At 34.4% G+C, this 17,515-nt stretch overlaps 1 long non-coding RNA gene across 1 annotated transcript in view; it reads right to left on the reverse strand.

The window, feature by feature from the left end:
- LOC146997000 (uncharacterized) overlaps positions 1-15,749 on the reverse strand; it is a 28,347-nt gene extending 12,598 nt beyond the window's left edge. The window contains exon 1 of the long non-coding RNA XR_015041049.1: positions 15,521-15,749. This is a non-coding gene — a long non-coding RNA (uncharacterized LOC146997000). The remainder of the gene's footprint in view (positions 1-15,520) is intronic.
- Between the last annotated feature and the right edge of the window lie 1,766 nt (positions 15,750-17,515).

The raw sequence follows: 17,515 nt of genomic DNA on the forward strand, positions 1-17,515 counted from the left end.
ATAATAATATTATTGACAATATTAACTTTAATATTCAAAAGAAAATTCCGGTAAAGAGAGAATATGTAAATCGATTGACAGGATGGTAAACGTTGAAGAAAGTGTTAACTTCCCTACACAATCTTTAAACTCTTTGCCATTGCACTGCCTCCGACTGAAAACTGGTCTCCGAAGATACTGCTCAGAAATCTCAACTCACCCAAACTATGTAATGGAACATGGATGGTCGCCAAACAGCTATCGAATAATATCATCGAAGCCGAACTTATGACTGGAAAGGATACATAGTATTTATGCCCAGAATACCACTGATATCTGAGTTGCCATTCTAATTTAAAACTGCAATTTCCAATCAAATTAGCCAATAATGTTTTAATTAACAAAGCACAAGGACAAACTTTAAAACTTTGCGGCATTAACTTCAAAGCCATTTCACTTTAAAACACTCAAAAGACTCCTTTTTGTCACGGTCAGCTATACGTAGCTAGCTCTCGAATAGGTTTAGTTTGGTTTGGTTTGGTTTTATTAGATTATGGCAAAGCATTCGAGGGCTATCTGCCTTAAGGGAGGGATGCCTTCGTCGAGGACTTTCTAAGGGAAACTGGCTCGTATACACGTTACACATGGGGAAAACCACGAAAACGCCTATGTAGCCAGCCCGTTCGCGAGATTCGAACCTCGGACCGAAGTACCAGTGTTCAGCGACGTTACCGCTCGGCCGCTGGTGGGCCGCTCTCGAATAGGAAAGTCGAAACATTTTTACGTATATATCTCGGAAAACAAAATGATAAATGTTGTTTATAACAAACACAAAAAAGTAAAAGTATTGTAAGTAGATAAGTATTGCAAGTATTATAAGTAGATCGAATATGTTTCAATAAAAAAAAAAATTACCTCTTATTAGTCCAAAGGGACAATTTGCCCTGAAGGACTATCAATTTCGTTTTAGCATTTTGCGTTGAAAACTTTAAAATGCTGTATCACTTTTTCAAATCGTTGCCACCCTATATTATCACCCTGTCTTATTTTTAAAGAAATTAAATAATGAAGAATCTGCATAAATGTATGTATGTTTCTCGCATTCTGATAAAACAACGGTATCATTAAAATTTGAATAACGTAATCTTCTATAAATATAGGCACGTGGAAGCCCTAATTTGAATTTGAAATTTTGTTTTATTATCGATTTCATATTTTGTAACACTTCAAGGAATTTTTGATTAAAAAACTAAATGATTTCAAAGTGAGCAATGGCAACACTGTGAGGGGAAAAGAAAAAATTTTTATCTCCAGCGCGCGAGACTGTGTATTGGAAATTCTAAAGATATGCTCTAAAATGAAATAAATTAATTTGCTATTGAACTAAGTTTTATAGTTTGAGTACGTAGAACATATTTTATACATAAAGGTAACACACAAAGCGTTTAAAAAAAACGCCCCTGTGGATGTAATTTAAAATCTGAAACCTTTTTATCTGTTTATTTTACTTTTTTTATTTTAAAGTTTATCCTTTTATTCCAACTACCACACAACCTCGTACGAATTCTCTGAGCGGAGCCGTTATCCTAGATTTAAATAAAAATAAATAAATTGCTGCGTTGATTGCCTTCAAATTGCTTATATTACTAATCAATAACAGGCAGATTCAATTTTAAAGGGACGGTGGACTTAAAAATGAGTTTTTTAAGTTTTTGTGTTTTCAACAAGAAATTTGACACATATACATATATTTTATAAACTGATGTTACAATATGATCAAAATTTCAATTTATTTTAAATAAAAAATTTTTAAAACAAATTATTATTTTAATTAAAGATTTAAAATGTTCCTTGCACACTAATTTTCAATACTTTTTCCTAATTTTTCCTTTTAGTTAGTTATAAAGACTTGACACAAATTTTTGTGTATCGGTTATTGAATATTATGAATCAAAAATTTTTAAAACGGATTTTTGTGAATTTAAACCTAGTTTTCGGAAAAATATCTGCATTTGATTTGGTAGCATTGTGTTGCTAGTATCTCAACTAGAATAGTTATCTCCACGCGTTGGTATGTTGACATGCCTGAAACAAAATACGTGAATGGCATCTTATGCTTTACTGAATGGTAACACACTGGCGTGTTGCCATTCAGTAAACATAAGGTATTTAACTTTCAAATTTAATATTTCCGTTACTGAATAAAAAACCAAGCTATTTTAAAACCAGTTTTTAAGAATATGTTTTTCTACTTTTAAATCTGATTGATTTAAACAGAAATGCAAGTTAATCATTAAATATCTAATTAAAAGTATTAAATATTTTCCTGAAATTACGCTAGCTGAATTCACAAAAATTACTCCATTTTTTCCCTTTTTTACATCCATTTAAATTAAATCAAGAATTTTCTGTATTCAAAATGGTCCCACCAGTGGCCCAACAGTAAAGTTGCTGAACACAGGTAGTTCGGTCTGTGGTTTTAATCCCGACAAACAGGTTGTGTGCATGAGCATTGCCGTGGCTTTCTCCATGTGTAACGTAGGAGCCAGTTTCCCTTAGTCCTCCCGCCTCCCCTTAGGAAGATAGACCTCGTGTTATTTGCCTTAACTGAATAAATGCAAACCATATTCCATTTGTATTATTACGTTAACAAACTTTCGAGGACCAATGGAAGTCATAGTATGGAAAAGATAAACGTAAGAAGAATTACATTTAATTAGTTTGACTTTATTTTAGGAAATTCTTCACTATCATCAGAGGCAAGGTTTTTGTTTCCATTATGGTATAATCAGGAATGTTATAATAGTTAAAAATATGTTTGGTTTTTAAGAACGCTAAATACAAGGAATTCGACCCTGGTGAACTCATGGAGGTAGGAAGTAAGACTTACCTCCACGGTTGAACTCCAGGGGAACGGACCTGCCTTCCGGGTTGAACGAACCAGGTTTGGCTAAAACTAAAAAAGACTTCCACGGAGACATCCCTTAGCAAATATTCTTCGTGCGCTTTGCTAGACAAAAATAACCCTGCCTAAGGGCGAATTTCAGAGAAAGGATTGGCTGTTTGGCGATTTTCCCATATGTAATACGACAACGAGCGAGTTTCTCATTGACAATTCTCCTCAAAGGCATCCCTTCTGTTATCAGCTTCAACATAACCAACCCGTACTTTGTCTTTATCTATCGAACAACAAACGATTATTTTTTATTTATGCCAAATGAGCGCTAATTTTAATGTACTATTTTTGCTGTAGGTTAGGTTATTTTAATATGTTAAAGCATATGATGGTTATTTGCCTAAGTTGAGGGATGCCTTCGTGGAAGACTTTCTAAGGGAACATGACTCATATTCACGTTACACATGCGGAAAACAACTGTTTCTGTGAAAATGAAGAAGTTAAAGAACGCATGTACAGTTGAAAAGAAATTTTCGTTTCTGTCAAATTTTTTCCCTTAAAAAGAAAAAAGGTACTTTCATCAAACCTCAATTTAATTTTAACTATTTCATTTTCCTTTTAATTCTAAATTAATTTTTAAACAAGAATTCTTTAGGCATAGTATTCATAAATCATCTTCCTATTCTCAATATAAAAAGAATTTTTACTCACACTGTAGCAGTAAGTGTAGTAGTAATTTAGCAACTGTAATAACAACTTTGCAGTAGTAACCTAATGCTAAATTTATTTGTTTTGAAAACTTAAAAATTTTTTCTCGGCTCCGATTCCAGGCAAACGGACTGGCTGTGTGGGAGTTTTCGTGGTTTCGTTCGTGTGTAACAAGCATACGAGCCAGTTCCCTTAGAAAGTCCTCGACGAAGGCATCCCTTCCCTTAGGCAGATAGCCCTCGCGTACTTTGTCATAATTAAACATACCAAAACTTTCTTTTGTTACTTTTACACCGTAGGAAAATGTACATGTTTAATGACGCAATAAAGTACTTTATCGAAAAATAAACTTTTTCAGCGCATTACATTGATGGAGAAGCATACGCGTGTCAATAACATAGTAATGTGTCCTTATTCTTTGCAAATGGCCTTCGCCTACGTTATACACTCACCTCGGAATAAAAAGAAAAATCCATTTAAAATAAAAAATAATCCATTTAATTTTTCGAACTTGATCTGGCTACTTCTCTTGAGGGGTAGCATAACAGCTATATCTTCAGCTTGTAAAATACAAGCTGATAATATTTTACATGCTGCTTGTATTTTACAAGCATCAGCTTGTAAAATACAAGCTGATGTAAAGCTACAGTTTATACGTCAGAGCAGAAATTTATTACGTTGAGTTTTAGTAATTAAATTACTTTTCTTTCAATAAATTAGCCAAGAAAATTTGCTACATAAACCGCAGGAGTTTTCTGTAAAACTTTTCTTCTTCTTTTTTTTTTTTTTTTTTTTCTCTTAAAAATAGGGAACAAACTTTTTTAATGTAAAAATTTTCAATATTTATTTATTTCTCTTTTGAAATTCAAATGATATCTGATTTAACAACTTGGCACAAAAGCAAATAGTTTTTAGAAGCGCTTTAAGAAGTTCATTTAGCAGTTCTCAAGGATAAATATATTACTTCTATATATTTTTAAAGATGACTTAACGTTTATTAATTTCATGGAAATGAATTTAAAATAATTCAAATTATAAAATTTTTTTATTTAATTTGGGATATTCTGATAATGCATATTTATAAAAATGCTTTTTTTCTGTTTCATTATAATATACATATAATATTTTATAAATATTTACATAATGTTTATATCTTTACATATATATTATATATATGTATGTAAAGAAAATAAAAAACGTAAATAGAATTTACCAAACAAGGGAGATAATTTAATTAAATTGCTTTTGCATTTCTTACAGTACAAAATAAAAATGATATAATAGGATTATTTAAAAAAAGCTACAATATGTGGAATTCGATCGCTGATTTTTATTTATTTATTTATTTATTTATTAGTCTGATATAGTCACATGTAACCTTTAGTGCTACCGTGATTCTATCAAGAAGATGAATTCAAATAATTAACATGCAACTTCAGGGTCACCTTTTGTTTTGCTTGCCTTTAAGAGGCTTAAGATGCGTTCACACGAATGGATTGCATTTTAAAGCCCATTCTTCTACGCATAATTCAGGCGATATCACAGCAGTTTTTGTTGTTAATGCACATATCTGAAAAATGTGTTTGATATTTCTAGTATCAAAACGTGTAATAACTCGAGCATTCAATTTATATATATTCATTAGTTCAAGTAGGCCCGCCAGCGGCCGAGCGGTAAATCGCTGAATATTGGTAGCTCGATCTGGAGTTCGAAACTCGGCGAACGGACTGGCTACAGGAGCATTTTCGTTGTTTTCTCCCTATGTAACATGTAAACGAGATAGTTTCCCTTATAAAGCCCTCAGTATGCATTCTTAAAGTTAGGCAGATAGCTCTCGAGTGCTTTGACGTAATTAAGTAAACCAAATCAAAAGTAAAGTCATAAGTATGACTCCATAAGTATGCATTTTACATTACTAGTCATAAGTATGCATTTTACAGAACTTCTTGTTTTCTAATTTTAAGTAACTGATGAAATCTTGTTTCGGGTTTCATGAAACAATGTTCTACAAGTTTCGTCGCTGACAGCACGGGCAGACTTAAGCTGGATGCAAGTGAAATTCCGTTAGCGAACAGCTGAATGCGGAGAAATCTTAAAAAAAAAAAAAAGAAAAAAAAAAGAAAAAGAAAAACTTAGCCAATTATGTAAAACTATTCCTTTCAGTTTCCGGAGTTTCTTTTTCTAAACTTTTTTATGATTATTATCTGTACAAGGCTTATTATCCGAAGTGTATTCGGATAATATGTTCTTATAATAATAATATAGTAAGCTAATATAACTTAAGTAATATTCGGATAATAAATATACATTATGAGTTATTCGGATGATCTTGGCTAAATATTGATGTGCAATCAATGATAAGCGGTGTAAAAGTTAGTTTCAAATCCTTGCAAGTTCGGTTGGCTGGTTAACTGATTAAGGCAAAATACGTTAGAGTATCTGTTCTCGTGCTGGATGCCACCGTGGAGGTCTTTCGAAGGAAAACTGGCTTCATAGTACGTATGAGGTGGACCACGATAGACCGTGTAGCCAGCCTGTTCGCCAACAAAACACTTATTTCTAAGCCAAAAACTTCAAATGGAACTCTTACTGCTTTGCCAGATAGCTATGTTGGAGAACTTAATTTCAAAGATCCGTAAAAGCCTTTCCCAATAAGGTGGCTGTATGAATTGTATATATTCTGAACTTGTTCAAACTGTTTCCTTTCTTTAAGAAATTTCGTAATTCAGTTGTTAAGGATGCTATACTGCATCTGAATTCCAGAAGAATTCATAGATTCTGCAGCCTATATGATTTTTCGGACTCAAGTTCAGCTGTGAGAAATTTGAAGATTTGCATTTAGAATATACTGATTTACGCCCAAAAGGAAAAACTAATAAATCTTTCAGTTTTTATTATTGATCTGCGACCATTTTTTCTTTTTTCAAGATGTAACTTCTAAATTTTCTCACAAGCGGTGGAGTGGTAAATCGCTGAACACTGGTAATTGGACGCGCATCCAAATTCCAGACTGCATTTAAATACTAGACAATCTGCCTCAAAAAGTCCTTCACGATGGCATCCGTTTCCCTACACAGATAATGCGTGCTTTGCCACAGTCAAATAGGTTTGGTCTATCTGATTACGGTAAAATCACGCGACAGCTATCTGCCTAAGGAGAGGGATGCCTTCGTGGGAACTTTCTAAAAGAAACTTTCTTCTAGAAAGTTCCATGTACCATGTGCAAGGTGTACGACAAATCATACACCTTACACATGGGGAAAACTACAAAAACGCCCATGCAGCGAGCCCGTTTGCGGGATTCCATCCTTGGACCGAACTACCAGTGTTCAGCGACTTTACCGCTAGGCCGTTAGTAGGTACCTCCGTGGAGGACTTACTAAGGGAAAATGGCTCTATACACCTTGCAAAATTGTTTTTGTCATGTATAATGCTTCCATGCAGGTAACCCGTTCTCCGGGATTCGAATCCCTGGGGCCTAACTACTAGTGTTCAGTGAAACTACCGCTCAGCCGCTGGTGGGTCGCTATAGTCAAATAAATTAAACTCATCTTCTGCATTTAAAGAAAAAAATTGCTTCTACTGTGGCTTAATTTTACTTGGAATTATTTTGTTTTCAACAGAATTTTTCAGTTTTAGTTAGCTGATAATTATTATTATCAGGTTGTTAAATTATTTATTTGAAATATGAGTTATTTCTCTTTCCTGTTATTGTGAAAGGTTAGATTATTTGAATTGTGCAAAGCACATGAGGGTTGTCTGCCTAAGAAGAGTGCCATGGAGAACTTTCGACTCATATTCACATTATACATAAGAAAATCCCTTAAAACTAACCCTGCAGCCAGCTCGTTCGCCTGGAATAGACCACTAGGTCGAACTACCAGCACTCAGTGGTTTAAACCGCTCAGACATTGGTACAGCCTATACTGCGAAAAGAGGTGGATTTCTAATTACTAATGGAAAGCCATGAACTGTAAAGAGGACGTTTTTAAGTATTTAAATTAAGATCAAAACTTTTTTTTTTGAAAATTTCAGTTAGCTTTTATTATAGTTAAAACAGCGTGGCTTTTTGAAGTAGATTATTTCAGAATTCTATAATCTAAAACTAGGAATTAGCAAAATGTTTCTTTGACTTCCTCGTCTTCCCGTATATGTTTTGGGTCTTGAAAGAAGACTCGACTTTTACACCGATAACGATGCAGCCATATGCTGGTTTGTATTAGCATATCGGGTATAGTCTTCAGCGTCAATACAAACCCTGTAAAAAAAGGGGGGAATAGTTTTGTATCCCCCGTTCTACTGGGAAGATTGAGGAAATTTAATTTGTGTTTCCATGTCTCGAACGCGCAACTTGCGATACATATTAGATTTATAACCTGATTTTCCTTAGTCATTCAAATGAAACGGTAAAAGAAAATATACGACACAAAAACCCTTTAAAAAAAATGAGAGCTTAAAAGTCATCAAAAGGATTTTCCTAAACTACAATCCAAAATCTTAAATGCAGTAAAAAGAAAAACAATGTCCGAACATGACTAGAAATTTAAAAGTATCCCTTCATAATAATACCCATAGCCCCACGAAACGAGACATCTGCGGAGATAAAAATGAATAAAATAATAAAACTGAAATAAAGACTGTATATAGAAAAGGGATTGTGTGGAAGAAGGGGGTAGTTGCTTGGGAGAGAAAGGGAAATGCCAAAATCCACGAGTGGTTGAACGTTTCACGTGATTTAGAATAAAGCACTGAAGCGCAGGACCTTGAAGTTGCGAGATGAAACTGCTCTTTTTTGTCTCAGAATTTGATCAACAAGATTAAGACGACAGGAGAAAACTGTGGATTATGGAAAATCAGAGACCGCTGGTAAAATGGGCCTGTGAAGACAAATCCCTCTTTTAGATTCTTTTGTTGTCGACCATTTTTCTCAACTGTAGAATTTTGCAATTATAAATCTATTGATTCTGTTTTTGTTTCTTTATCTACTAGCAGAAAATACCATGTTAGTTTTTCAGAAATTTTAGTTGAAGAAAATTTATCGAATATTGCGATGTCCGACTTTGGCTTATTGCCGATATTTGCCCGTTTGGAAAGAAAAGTGATGAACTTGCGACATAATCCGTTATTTCATCATTTTCCGTCGATAATTTCTGCCGCAACAAGAAATTATAAAAAAACATACTTTCCTATGAGCGTGAGTTAAAACTATGGGATAGGTTCAAGTTTACCTGCTTGAGAAATTACACCTACAGGAGAAGATGCATTAACATTATGCAGTATAACATTGTAGATAAATGGCGGACTCAATGGGAAACTCTGCTAAAAACAATACGTTCATGAAGATTTTGGTTCCTAAGGAAAATATGAATATTTGACTTGAATCAGTTAATTACAGGACATGGGAGATTTGCCTTTTATCTGAAAAGATTCCATGTTCAAGATAACGATTTATGTAAAGTATGTACAAAAGTAGGAGACAATGTCCGCTTTATTACAGAATGTAAGTTAACCAGATGGAGCGAACATACATTTTATGAAAAATTGTTTACTTAAGGCAAGAGAAATAGAGCATAAAATCATGAAGATTATTAACAACAATAAAGAAGCCACTGGCATTGTGTGATTCTTGTGTTTGTATAGTTGTGTGGTGATTTTTGTACTGGCGTAGCCCGTACAGGGTCATAGGGCAAACTTTGTTTTGCAAGGTAGACCGGGCTGCGCCCTAACCAAAAAAAAAAAAAAAAAAAAAAAACACCTACATGTATGTTTTTCTATTTGCCTTGCAGAGTGTCTTTCCCATGACGCCACAGTTATTTGGATGTTAGGACCTCACAGAGCAGAAGATGGAAGTGGAATGCAAATATTTAAGCGTGCTTTTTTTTTTTTTTTTTTTTTTTTTTTTTTTTTTACAAAGATCCTTAATTCAATAAGTTTTCTTTAGTTCTTATAGTAATATATACTAAATAAACTTAAAATTTTAGAAACCAGCATTAAGTTTAATGATTAATTTAAGCTCCCTAACCTAGAGGTAATACTTGATACTTAGAGGTAATACTTTATAAAATAATTTTATTTTTGCATAAAACTGTACAATGCAATTATTATACTAGACTGTTTTGAAAGAAAAATGAAAATATCAAATCAGTAGTCCCCAGATAGTTGAATACCCACGTTGTCGTGAACATTGTGAGTTTAAGAGAAAATAATGAGCGGTTTGTTAAAATTTAGATCAGATGAAAGATCTTTTAATATATAGCATTTTAATACTATTTAGCACAGTGTAATAAGTTCATTTTACAGTACGCAACATCCTCAAAAATGATCGTTACAACGCAGTTCGATCATCCATCTTTTCTGAACAACAATCTCTCTCGTTGCCATTCCGTAACAGAGAAACTTACCTCTCATGGAGTTCGACAGTGGCGCGACATTCTCCCCACCTTGAGTTTGGGGATACAAACTCAAAACAGTAAAATAATGATAATACATACATACAATTTTGAGATAACAATAACGTGCATAATAATAATAGAAATATTTCAAAATAGTAGAATGCAAATTGAAATCAATATTTTAGAGTTCAAACACAGAAAGTTCAAAAGTGTTTAGAAGTTTATAAATCCAGTCTTTTAACTGGTTTTATTTTTCGTCCTGAGCGAGACACGCGAACAGTTTCATTAGAGTCAGTATTAAGCTCAGGATTTTCAGCTACCACTTCCGGAACCTTCTGAGGTTCCGATACGACTTGCTCGTAATTTGGGGTCAATTCCAAAGGATAACAGTCGTTGGATTGGTCTTAATATGTTTCCCTTTTCAGTTCGCAGTAACACAAGTCTGATGATTCCATCTTTTCCTGGAAAGAGTTCCAGTACTCTCCCTAGCAGCCAATGGAGCCTTTTTTTATCATCTGTACCAATTAACACTATGTCACCTACATTTATTTTATCTTCTCTTTTGTTAACTGAAGAACGAAGGAAACCCAGATACTCCCTTTTAAACCTTCGTTTTAGATTTTCACGAACCTTTTGAATATGTCTCCATCTCAAAACAATATTAGTCTTTTCAATTTGATCCAAATCAGGTACATCATTTAATGGAATGTCCTGAAGAAACATTGAGGGGGTCAAGGTCTTCAGATCTTGTTCCTCGGATCTGCTGTTCATGATCGATTCGCTTTCACAGACGAGAGTCTGCAATTCCTCGTAAGACAAACAGGAGCGTCCAAGATTTTTTCTCAAAAGATCTTTCAAAATCCCAATCAAGCGTTCCCAGAAGCCTCCCCACCATGGAGAGGAGGGTGGGTTAAACTTCCAACGAATTTCGTTGACTCTAAATTCACTTTCAATTGTAGTCCAATCTAATTGTTTCAGAGCATTATTTAGTCCTGTAAAATTAGTACCATTGTCTGAATACATCACAGAAATTCGTCCTCTTCTGGCTATAAACCTACGCATAGCTTGGATGAAGTCGTTGGTACTCAGTGAAGGTATTAGCTCAAGATGGACAGCTCTAAATACGGCGCAAGTAAAAAGTACTATCCACACCTTTTGTTTAGATTTAGTCAACAGAGGTCCAGCTATATCTACACCTGATACTTGAAAAACTGCTGCTACTTCTGTTCGGTCTTTTAGAAGAGGCGGAAAAGGTACCTCAAGATGTTTTACCTTTTGCCTTTTACATGTTAAGCATTCTTTGATAACACTCCGGACAGTTCTTTTCCCTTTCACTATCCAAAATCTTTCCCGTAAAATAGTCAGTAGAGTTAATGTCCCAGCATGCTTGTTAGCAATATGTTGTTGGGCTATAAATCTTCTCACTGCCAGATGTTTCGATGGTAGAATTATTGAAGAAATAAAATCTTTCGATTCTTCCTCATTTATCAATCTGGACTTCAATCGTAAAATTCCTTCTTCATCTTCAAATATTAGACCTTTCAAATTTTTTCGTGTTTCTTCATTGGAGTAACATTCCTTTTGTATTACACGGAAAATAGTCCTTTGTGCATTTAACAATTCTTCATTTTGAAGTTCCTTACATTTTCTTAAGTCCTTGGACCTTTGGTTGAAAACGCAGTATCCAAGCCATAACCCTAATCATCTTTGAAAATCTAGAGAATCTTCTGGCTAACTGTAATGGAATTGACTCTAGCTCTGTGTTACTAGCAGAGATGACTGACTTTCGTTTCTCTATCTCTACTTCTTTTTCGTTAATATTTACAGCTGACTTTGGCCACTGCTCCTTCGGATTCTTCAACCAGGCTGGCCCTTGCTACCACTTGCGTTTCTGAAGTTGCCTAGGTCCACAACCTCTTGACAAAAAGTCTGCTGGATTCTGGTCAGTTGAAATATGGAACCAATCTTCCGAAATTGTCAATTTTCTAATTTCACTTATTCTGTTTGTAAGGAATACCGACCACTGTTCTCGACGAGTTATCCACACAAGAACTGTGGAAGAATCTGTCCAAAAGTACGTCTTGATGTTGGGAAGTTTTAGAGCTTGCTTCACAGAACTAAACAGCCTAGCACCTATGGTAGCAGCCATTAGTTCAAGTCGTGGTATAGTAATAGTCTTCGTTGGAGTTATTCGTGATTTGGCTTGAAGTAATTGAACAGTCACTGAACCCATACTGGATTCACTTCTTAAGAAAATGCATGCCGCATAAGCTGTCTTGCTGGCATCGACAAAAGTATGGATGCTTAAATTGGATTCCTTCATCACACCTAACCATCTTGGAATTTTTATATTTTTGAGGTATTTCAGTTTTTTTCCCCATTTTAAAAAATTCTTCTTTATTTCATCATTCACTTCATCATCCCATGATTCTTTGCTCTTCCAAGCGACCTGCAGCAAAATCTTAGGCTGAATCATAACAGGTGCAAGGAAACCTATGGGATCAAATACTCGACTAACTAGTGAAAGCATTTTCCTTTTAGTTACTTTTTCTCTTTCATCAAATTAAAAAAATTCGGTGTCTATTTCCAAGGTATCTAAATCTTTGTCCCAAACCAGTCCTAATACCGGTGATGTTTTACTTTCTGAAAATGCAGGAATGCCAAAACTTTCCCATCCTCTGAGATCAAACATTCCTTCTTTCATTACATTAGTTGCAGATTCGATGAATATTTCTAGTTCGTCATTATTTTGTACACTAGTTACGCAATTATCGACATAAAAACTATCTTGTAATTTTTTAAGAACTTCTTCAGAATATTTTTCTTTCCACGTTTCTTTGGATAAATGATAGTCAATAACCGCCATCAGCAAAAATGGACTACAAGTAATGCCAAATACCACACGGGTGTGACGAAATGTCTTCACTCTACCATCATCACCATACCAAAGAAATCGTAAAAAATCTCGATCTCTTTCATTTAGAGATATCTATAAAAAAGCTCTTCTGATGTCTGAAATCACACCAATTTCATGTAAGCGAAATCTTGCTAGAATAGACGGAATAGTTTCAATCAAATTAATTCCAGTCTCTAAGCAATCATTTAGAGATGGCTGATTAGAAAGCTTTGCCGAAGAATCAAAAACGGGTCTAATTTTCATGGAAGATAGTGAGGACGTTTCCTTAATGACTGGATGATGTGGGAGGTAATGAACAACGGGTAAAGACAACTCCTTTTGGGGAACTTCTTCAATCACTCCTTCCTGCAGCCATTCATTAAAGACTTCATGATACCTTTCACGATATCCGATTTTTTCCAACTTCTTCGTAGTAGATTCGAGTCTTTTCAAAGATAGGTCATAATTGTCAGGTAAGACTGCATGCTCAGTTTTCCAAGGCATATCAACCTCGTATCTACCATTTTCTAATTGACGAACTGTTTCTTGGAAATGAACCATAATAGCTCTTCTTGACTCTTCTTTAGTTTTTTGTTCAACAGGATCTCAGATACCCAATTATTCTAAGTCCCACAACGATGAAATAGGCAGGTCTTCTTGAGATAACATAGAAACTATAGTCATATTTACATTGTGCTGATGTTCGGATTGAGGTACTTTACCCATCAAAGTCCAACCCAATTTTGTTTCTATAGCCACTAAACCTGTTCTTAGTTCTTCTCGTTTGCCAGTAAATAACTTCCCTGCAACGTCTGCCCCTAACAGTACTTCAATAGGGCCTGGATTCCCTTGGGTATCAGTTAAGCGTATTCCCTTATTTCCTAATTCGCGAATCCAAGAACCATATCTTATGCTTGAAATATCATTAGAAATAACATCATGGTCTACAGCATCTAATTTACACGAATATTTACCATCAAGGCTACTCAAATAAATCTTGTAACATTGATGTTTATAAATTTCAGTTTTCTTTCCACCAAATAAAGAGTGACTAAATTCTTCCTCCCATTGCAAGTCAAAACCCATTTCTTCTGCAGTAGACTTTAAAACATAAGTTTTTGAGCTACCCGTATCAATCATTAATCTAACTTTACGCCGTTTATTCTTACCCTCTATGTTCACAACTAGGGTCTGAAGGGAAGCTTCATTCGTAGCACGCGAATGCAAAGAATCGATTGTTTTCTCTTTTTTCTCATCATTTTCCTGGTTATGCATTTCACTAGACTTATTACATTCAAGACTAGGACAAAAAAATTTCAAATGCCTTTTTGAACAAATCTGACACTTAACACTTAATCGACACTGGTTACTGAGGTGACCTTTAACCAAGCATATTCTGCATAAACCTTTCTTTTTTACCGCAGACATTTTTTCATCTAACGGAATATAAAACGCCTTTTTACAATTACGCGTTTCATGATCTTTTAAACAAAACGAACAAGAAGGTATTGCTTCATGATTCATCAAATCCGACGCGGAAGGAATATTTTGGCTAGTTGCCAAGTGCTTACGATCAGACTTAGAAAAAATATCCGCTCTGCTTAATTTTATTTTTTCTTTTGACTGAGCTTCGCTTTTCAGAAATTCAATTATTGCATCAAGACTCGAAATGTTTCGTTCAGATTCAGTAATTTTTCGTTGTCTTTCAAACGATCGCAATACGTGAATAGGAATAGCACTTTCCACAAGAGGATATAAAATTGTTCCACACTGATCAGTCGTTACACCAAGACTGCTCAGGGCTCTAAGTTGTGTTGAAAGTTTGTTATACAAACTACTCAAAGAATCCTGCTTCCTTTTCGCTGCGTTATCCAAAACAAGTTTTATTAAATCTCGAACATAAAAATCAATTAAAAGTTCTTTACGCCCATATCTCTCAGTAAGGCTTTCTATAGCCAAAGGATAATTTTCGTTCGTCACCGGAAAAGATTCTACAATATCTCTAGCTTCTGATTTAATTTTTGTTGACTGTATCAAATAATGGAATTTGTCTGCATTCGTTAAGTTATTATTTTCATGTATGTTTTTAAACTGATTCCAAAACGTAAGCCAATTTTTTAAATCACCTGCGAACTTATAAAGTTCTACTTTCGGTAGGCGTTGGCACAAAGTTTTACATGTATTTTCATCAGTAACTAATTTCTGACTACTCTCTGACGATGTATTTTGGATTTCGTTCAATTTACTCTTAATATTATCGAGAAATCGTTCCGATTTTAACTGTATCCTAACAGCCTTCTCTCGATAGTCCTCTGTTATTTCAAATTCTGTTTCGAATTCTTTATCATCAGTTATAGTATCTAAATAAGCACCGTGCGTCAATTCTAATGTTTCTGCCTTTTTCTTGAACAAATAAAAACACATTTCTGCTTCTTCATCGTCAACATTATCATCATTTAAAAGTTCATATAGTCTTTTATATGCTTTAGTAAAAGCTGAACGTTGCGCAGTTTTATTTCTTTTCATCACTTCCATTTTGTCATAAAAGTTTAAAATATTCAGATAAAAATTAGGCAAGAAAAGTATTTTAAACTTCAGTAAAACAATAATGAATAACTTCAAAACGGAAGTAAAAGGTAATCAACTTACCCTATCTATTCTTTCATCCGACATGTTTCCAACAAACACGCCCACCCGGGGGCGCCAGAAATGTCGTGAACATTGTGAGTTTAAGAGAAAATAATGAGCGGTTTGTTAAAATTTAGATCAGATGAAAGATCTTTTAATACATAGCATTTTAATACTATTTAGCACAGCGTAATAAGTTCATTTTACAGTACGCAACATCCTCAAAAATGATCGTTACAACGCAGTTCGATCATCCATCTTTTGAACAACAATCTCTCTCGTTGCCATTCCGTAACAGAGAAACTTACCTCTCATGGAGTTCGATAGTGGCGCGACACACGTATTCCTTCCTAATCGCTCATTCATTTGTGATTGTATTATATCATTTCGAAACTCTAAATATCACCTAATACAGACCATTTCTTGGACTTTAATAACTTTTTCCAGTAACGGCTACCATCCGTTTCATCTCGACCACCTAAAATTAAATTTCTAAGCCTAAAAACGTGTATGTGCGAGATTAACGTAAGCGTAAAGTGTGTGTAAACGCAACGTATTAACTTTATTTAAAATGTATTTTCACGATTGGCAACAACAGTTTTTTTCAGAACGATAATAATTTGAACTGTAATGTTTTTGAGCAGTAATGTTGACGGTAATGTTTCTGAATAAAGCAAGTAACTAACAATTAATGTTTGACGGAATGTGTTTTTAATAAAGGAACTAATCAATTGCTAACATTTGCGAGATATTTTCATAAAACTAGCAGCTGAGTTGACATGTGAAATAAAAATTTGTTTAATATTCATTTAAATTCTCAGATCATCTTAAAGAGTTTATGCATTGAGAGGGGAAAAAATTCTACTTTGTAAGTCTTCTGCCAAAAACAAATTATCAGAGATACTAGTATATTACCAAATAGTGTTTACCAAAAAGTCATTCGATACACAAACTAATACATAAATTTTCGTAACTATTTATGCTCACTTGCGCAAGTTTAAATGGCTCTGAAAAAGAGGCAGAATATAAAGTTTTTAGAAACCCGTCTACACAAATATACTTCATCTTCCCTTAAATCTAATGATATATATACAAGGAGTTTCTTCTCTGTCTTATGCACTGGGGGGTTAGACATATCACATATAGTATACTAAGAGTTTCTTTTGTGTCTTAGGGGCTGGGATTAGGGATATTATACTCATGTATACTTATCTGCTTTCAGGAGGGTTGCCTTTGTAAGAGCTTTCAGAAGCAAACAGGTCAACATCTTTATGATCCCCATAAGGTTAACAAAACCATGTTAACTATATGGTGATCATGGTAGATAATCTTCACTAAACAATGATCATGGTGGAACAACAATGATCATGGTGCATATTAAATTAGCTTAAGCTTGCTGATTATTTAGCTTGATAGAAAATCTGGGACGAACTATTAATATTTTGAAGTTTTAGGCATTCGGTTACTTCTCAAGGACAAACTAGAGATTACGATGATGAATATTGTTAATTCAGGTGCTTTAAATTACTGATATCTCTTAATAATGAGTTAGTCTGAGGTTGAGAAAGTCGACAATTTCATTTTTTCTTACCGTTATAAATGACAAAGCAAGCAAAACTTATCTATCTGTAGCTTAGTTTATCAGAATATGGCAAAGCACATAAGGGCTATCTGCCTAACCAATTATTCTGATTTTGGAATAGTTTATAATAATAAGAAAGAAAAACATGCTTTTAAAACTTACAAATGCATTGCATTCGAACGTTGCTATTGTTAGTCGATTATGGTAAAGCACGGGAGAACCAGCTGCTTACGGTTAGGTTAGGTTAGGTTAGGTTAGGTTAGATTAGATTATTTAATTACGGCAAAGCCTCGAGGGCTATCTGCCTAAGGGGAGGGATGCCTTCGTGGAGGACTTTCTAAGGGAAACTGGCTCGTATACACATTACACATGGGGAAAACACCGATGCAGCCAACCCGTTCGCGGGATTCGAACCTCGGACTGAACTACCCGTG

The sequence above is a fragment of the Stegodyphus dumicola genome, chromosome 5 (assembly GCF_044657685.1).
Source record: "Stegodyphus dumicola isolate Sdum_Otavi_A_Nest chromosome 5, ASM4465768v1".
Classification (NCBI taxonomy): domain Eukaryota; kingdom Metazoa; phylum Arthropoda; class Arachnida; order Araneae; family Eresidae; genus Stegodyphus; species Stegodyphus dumicola.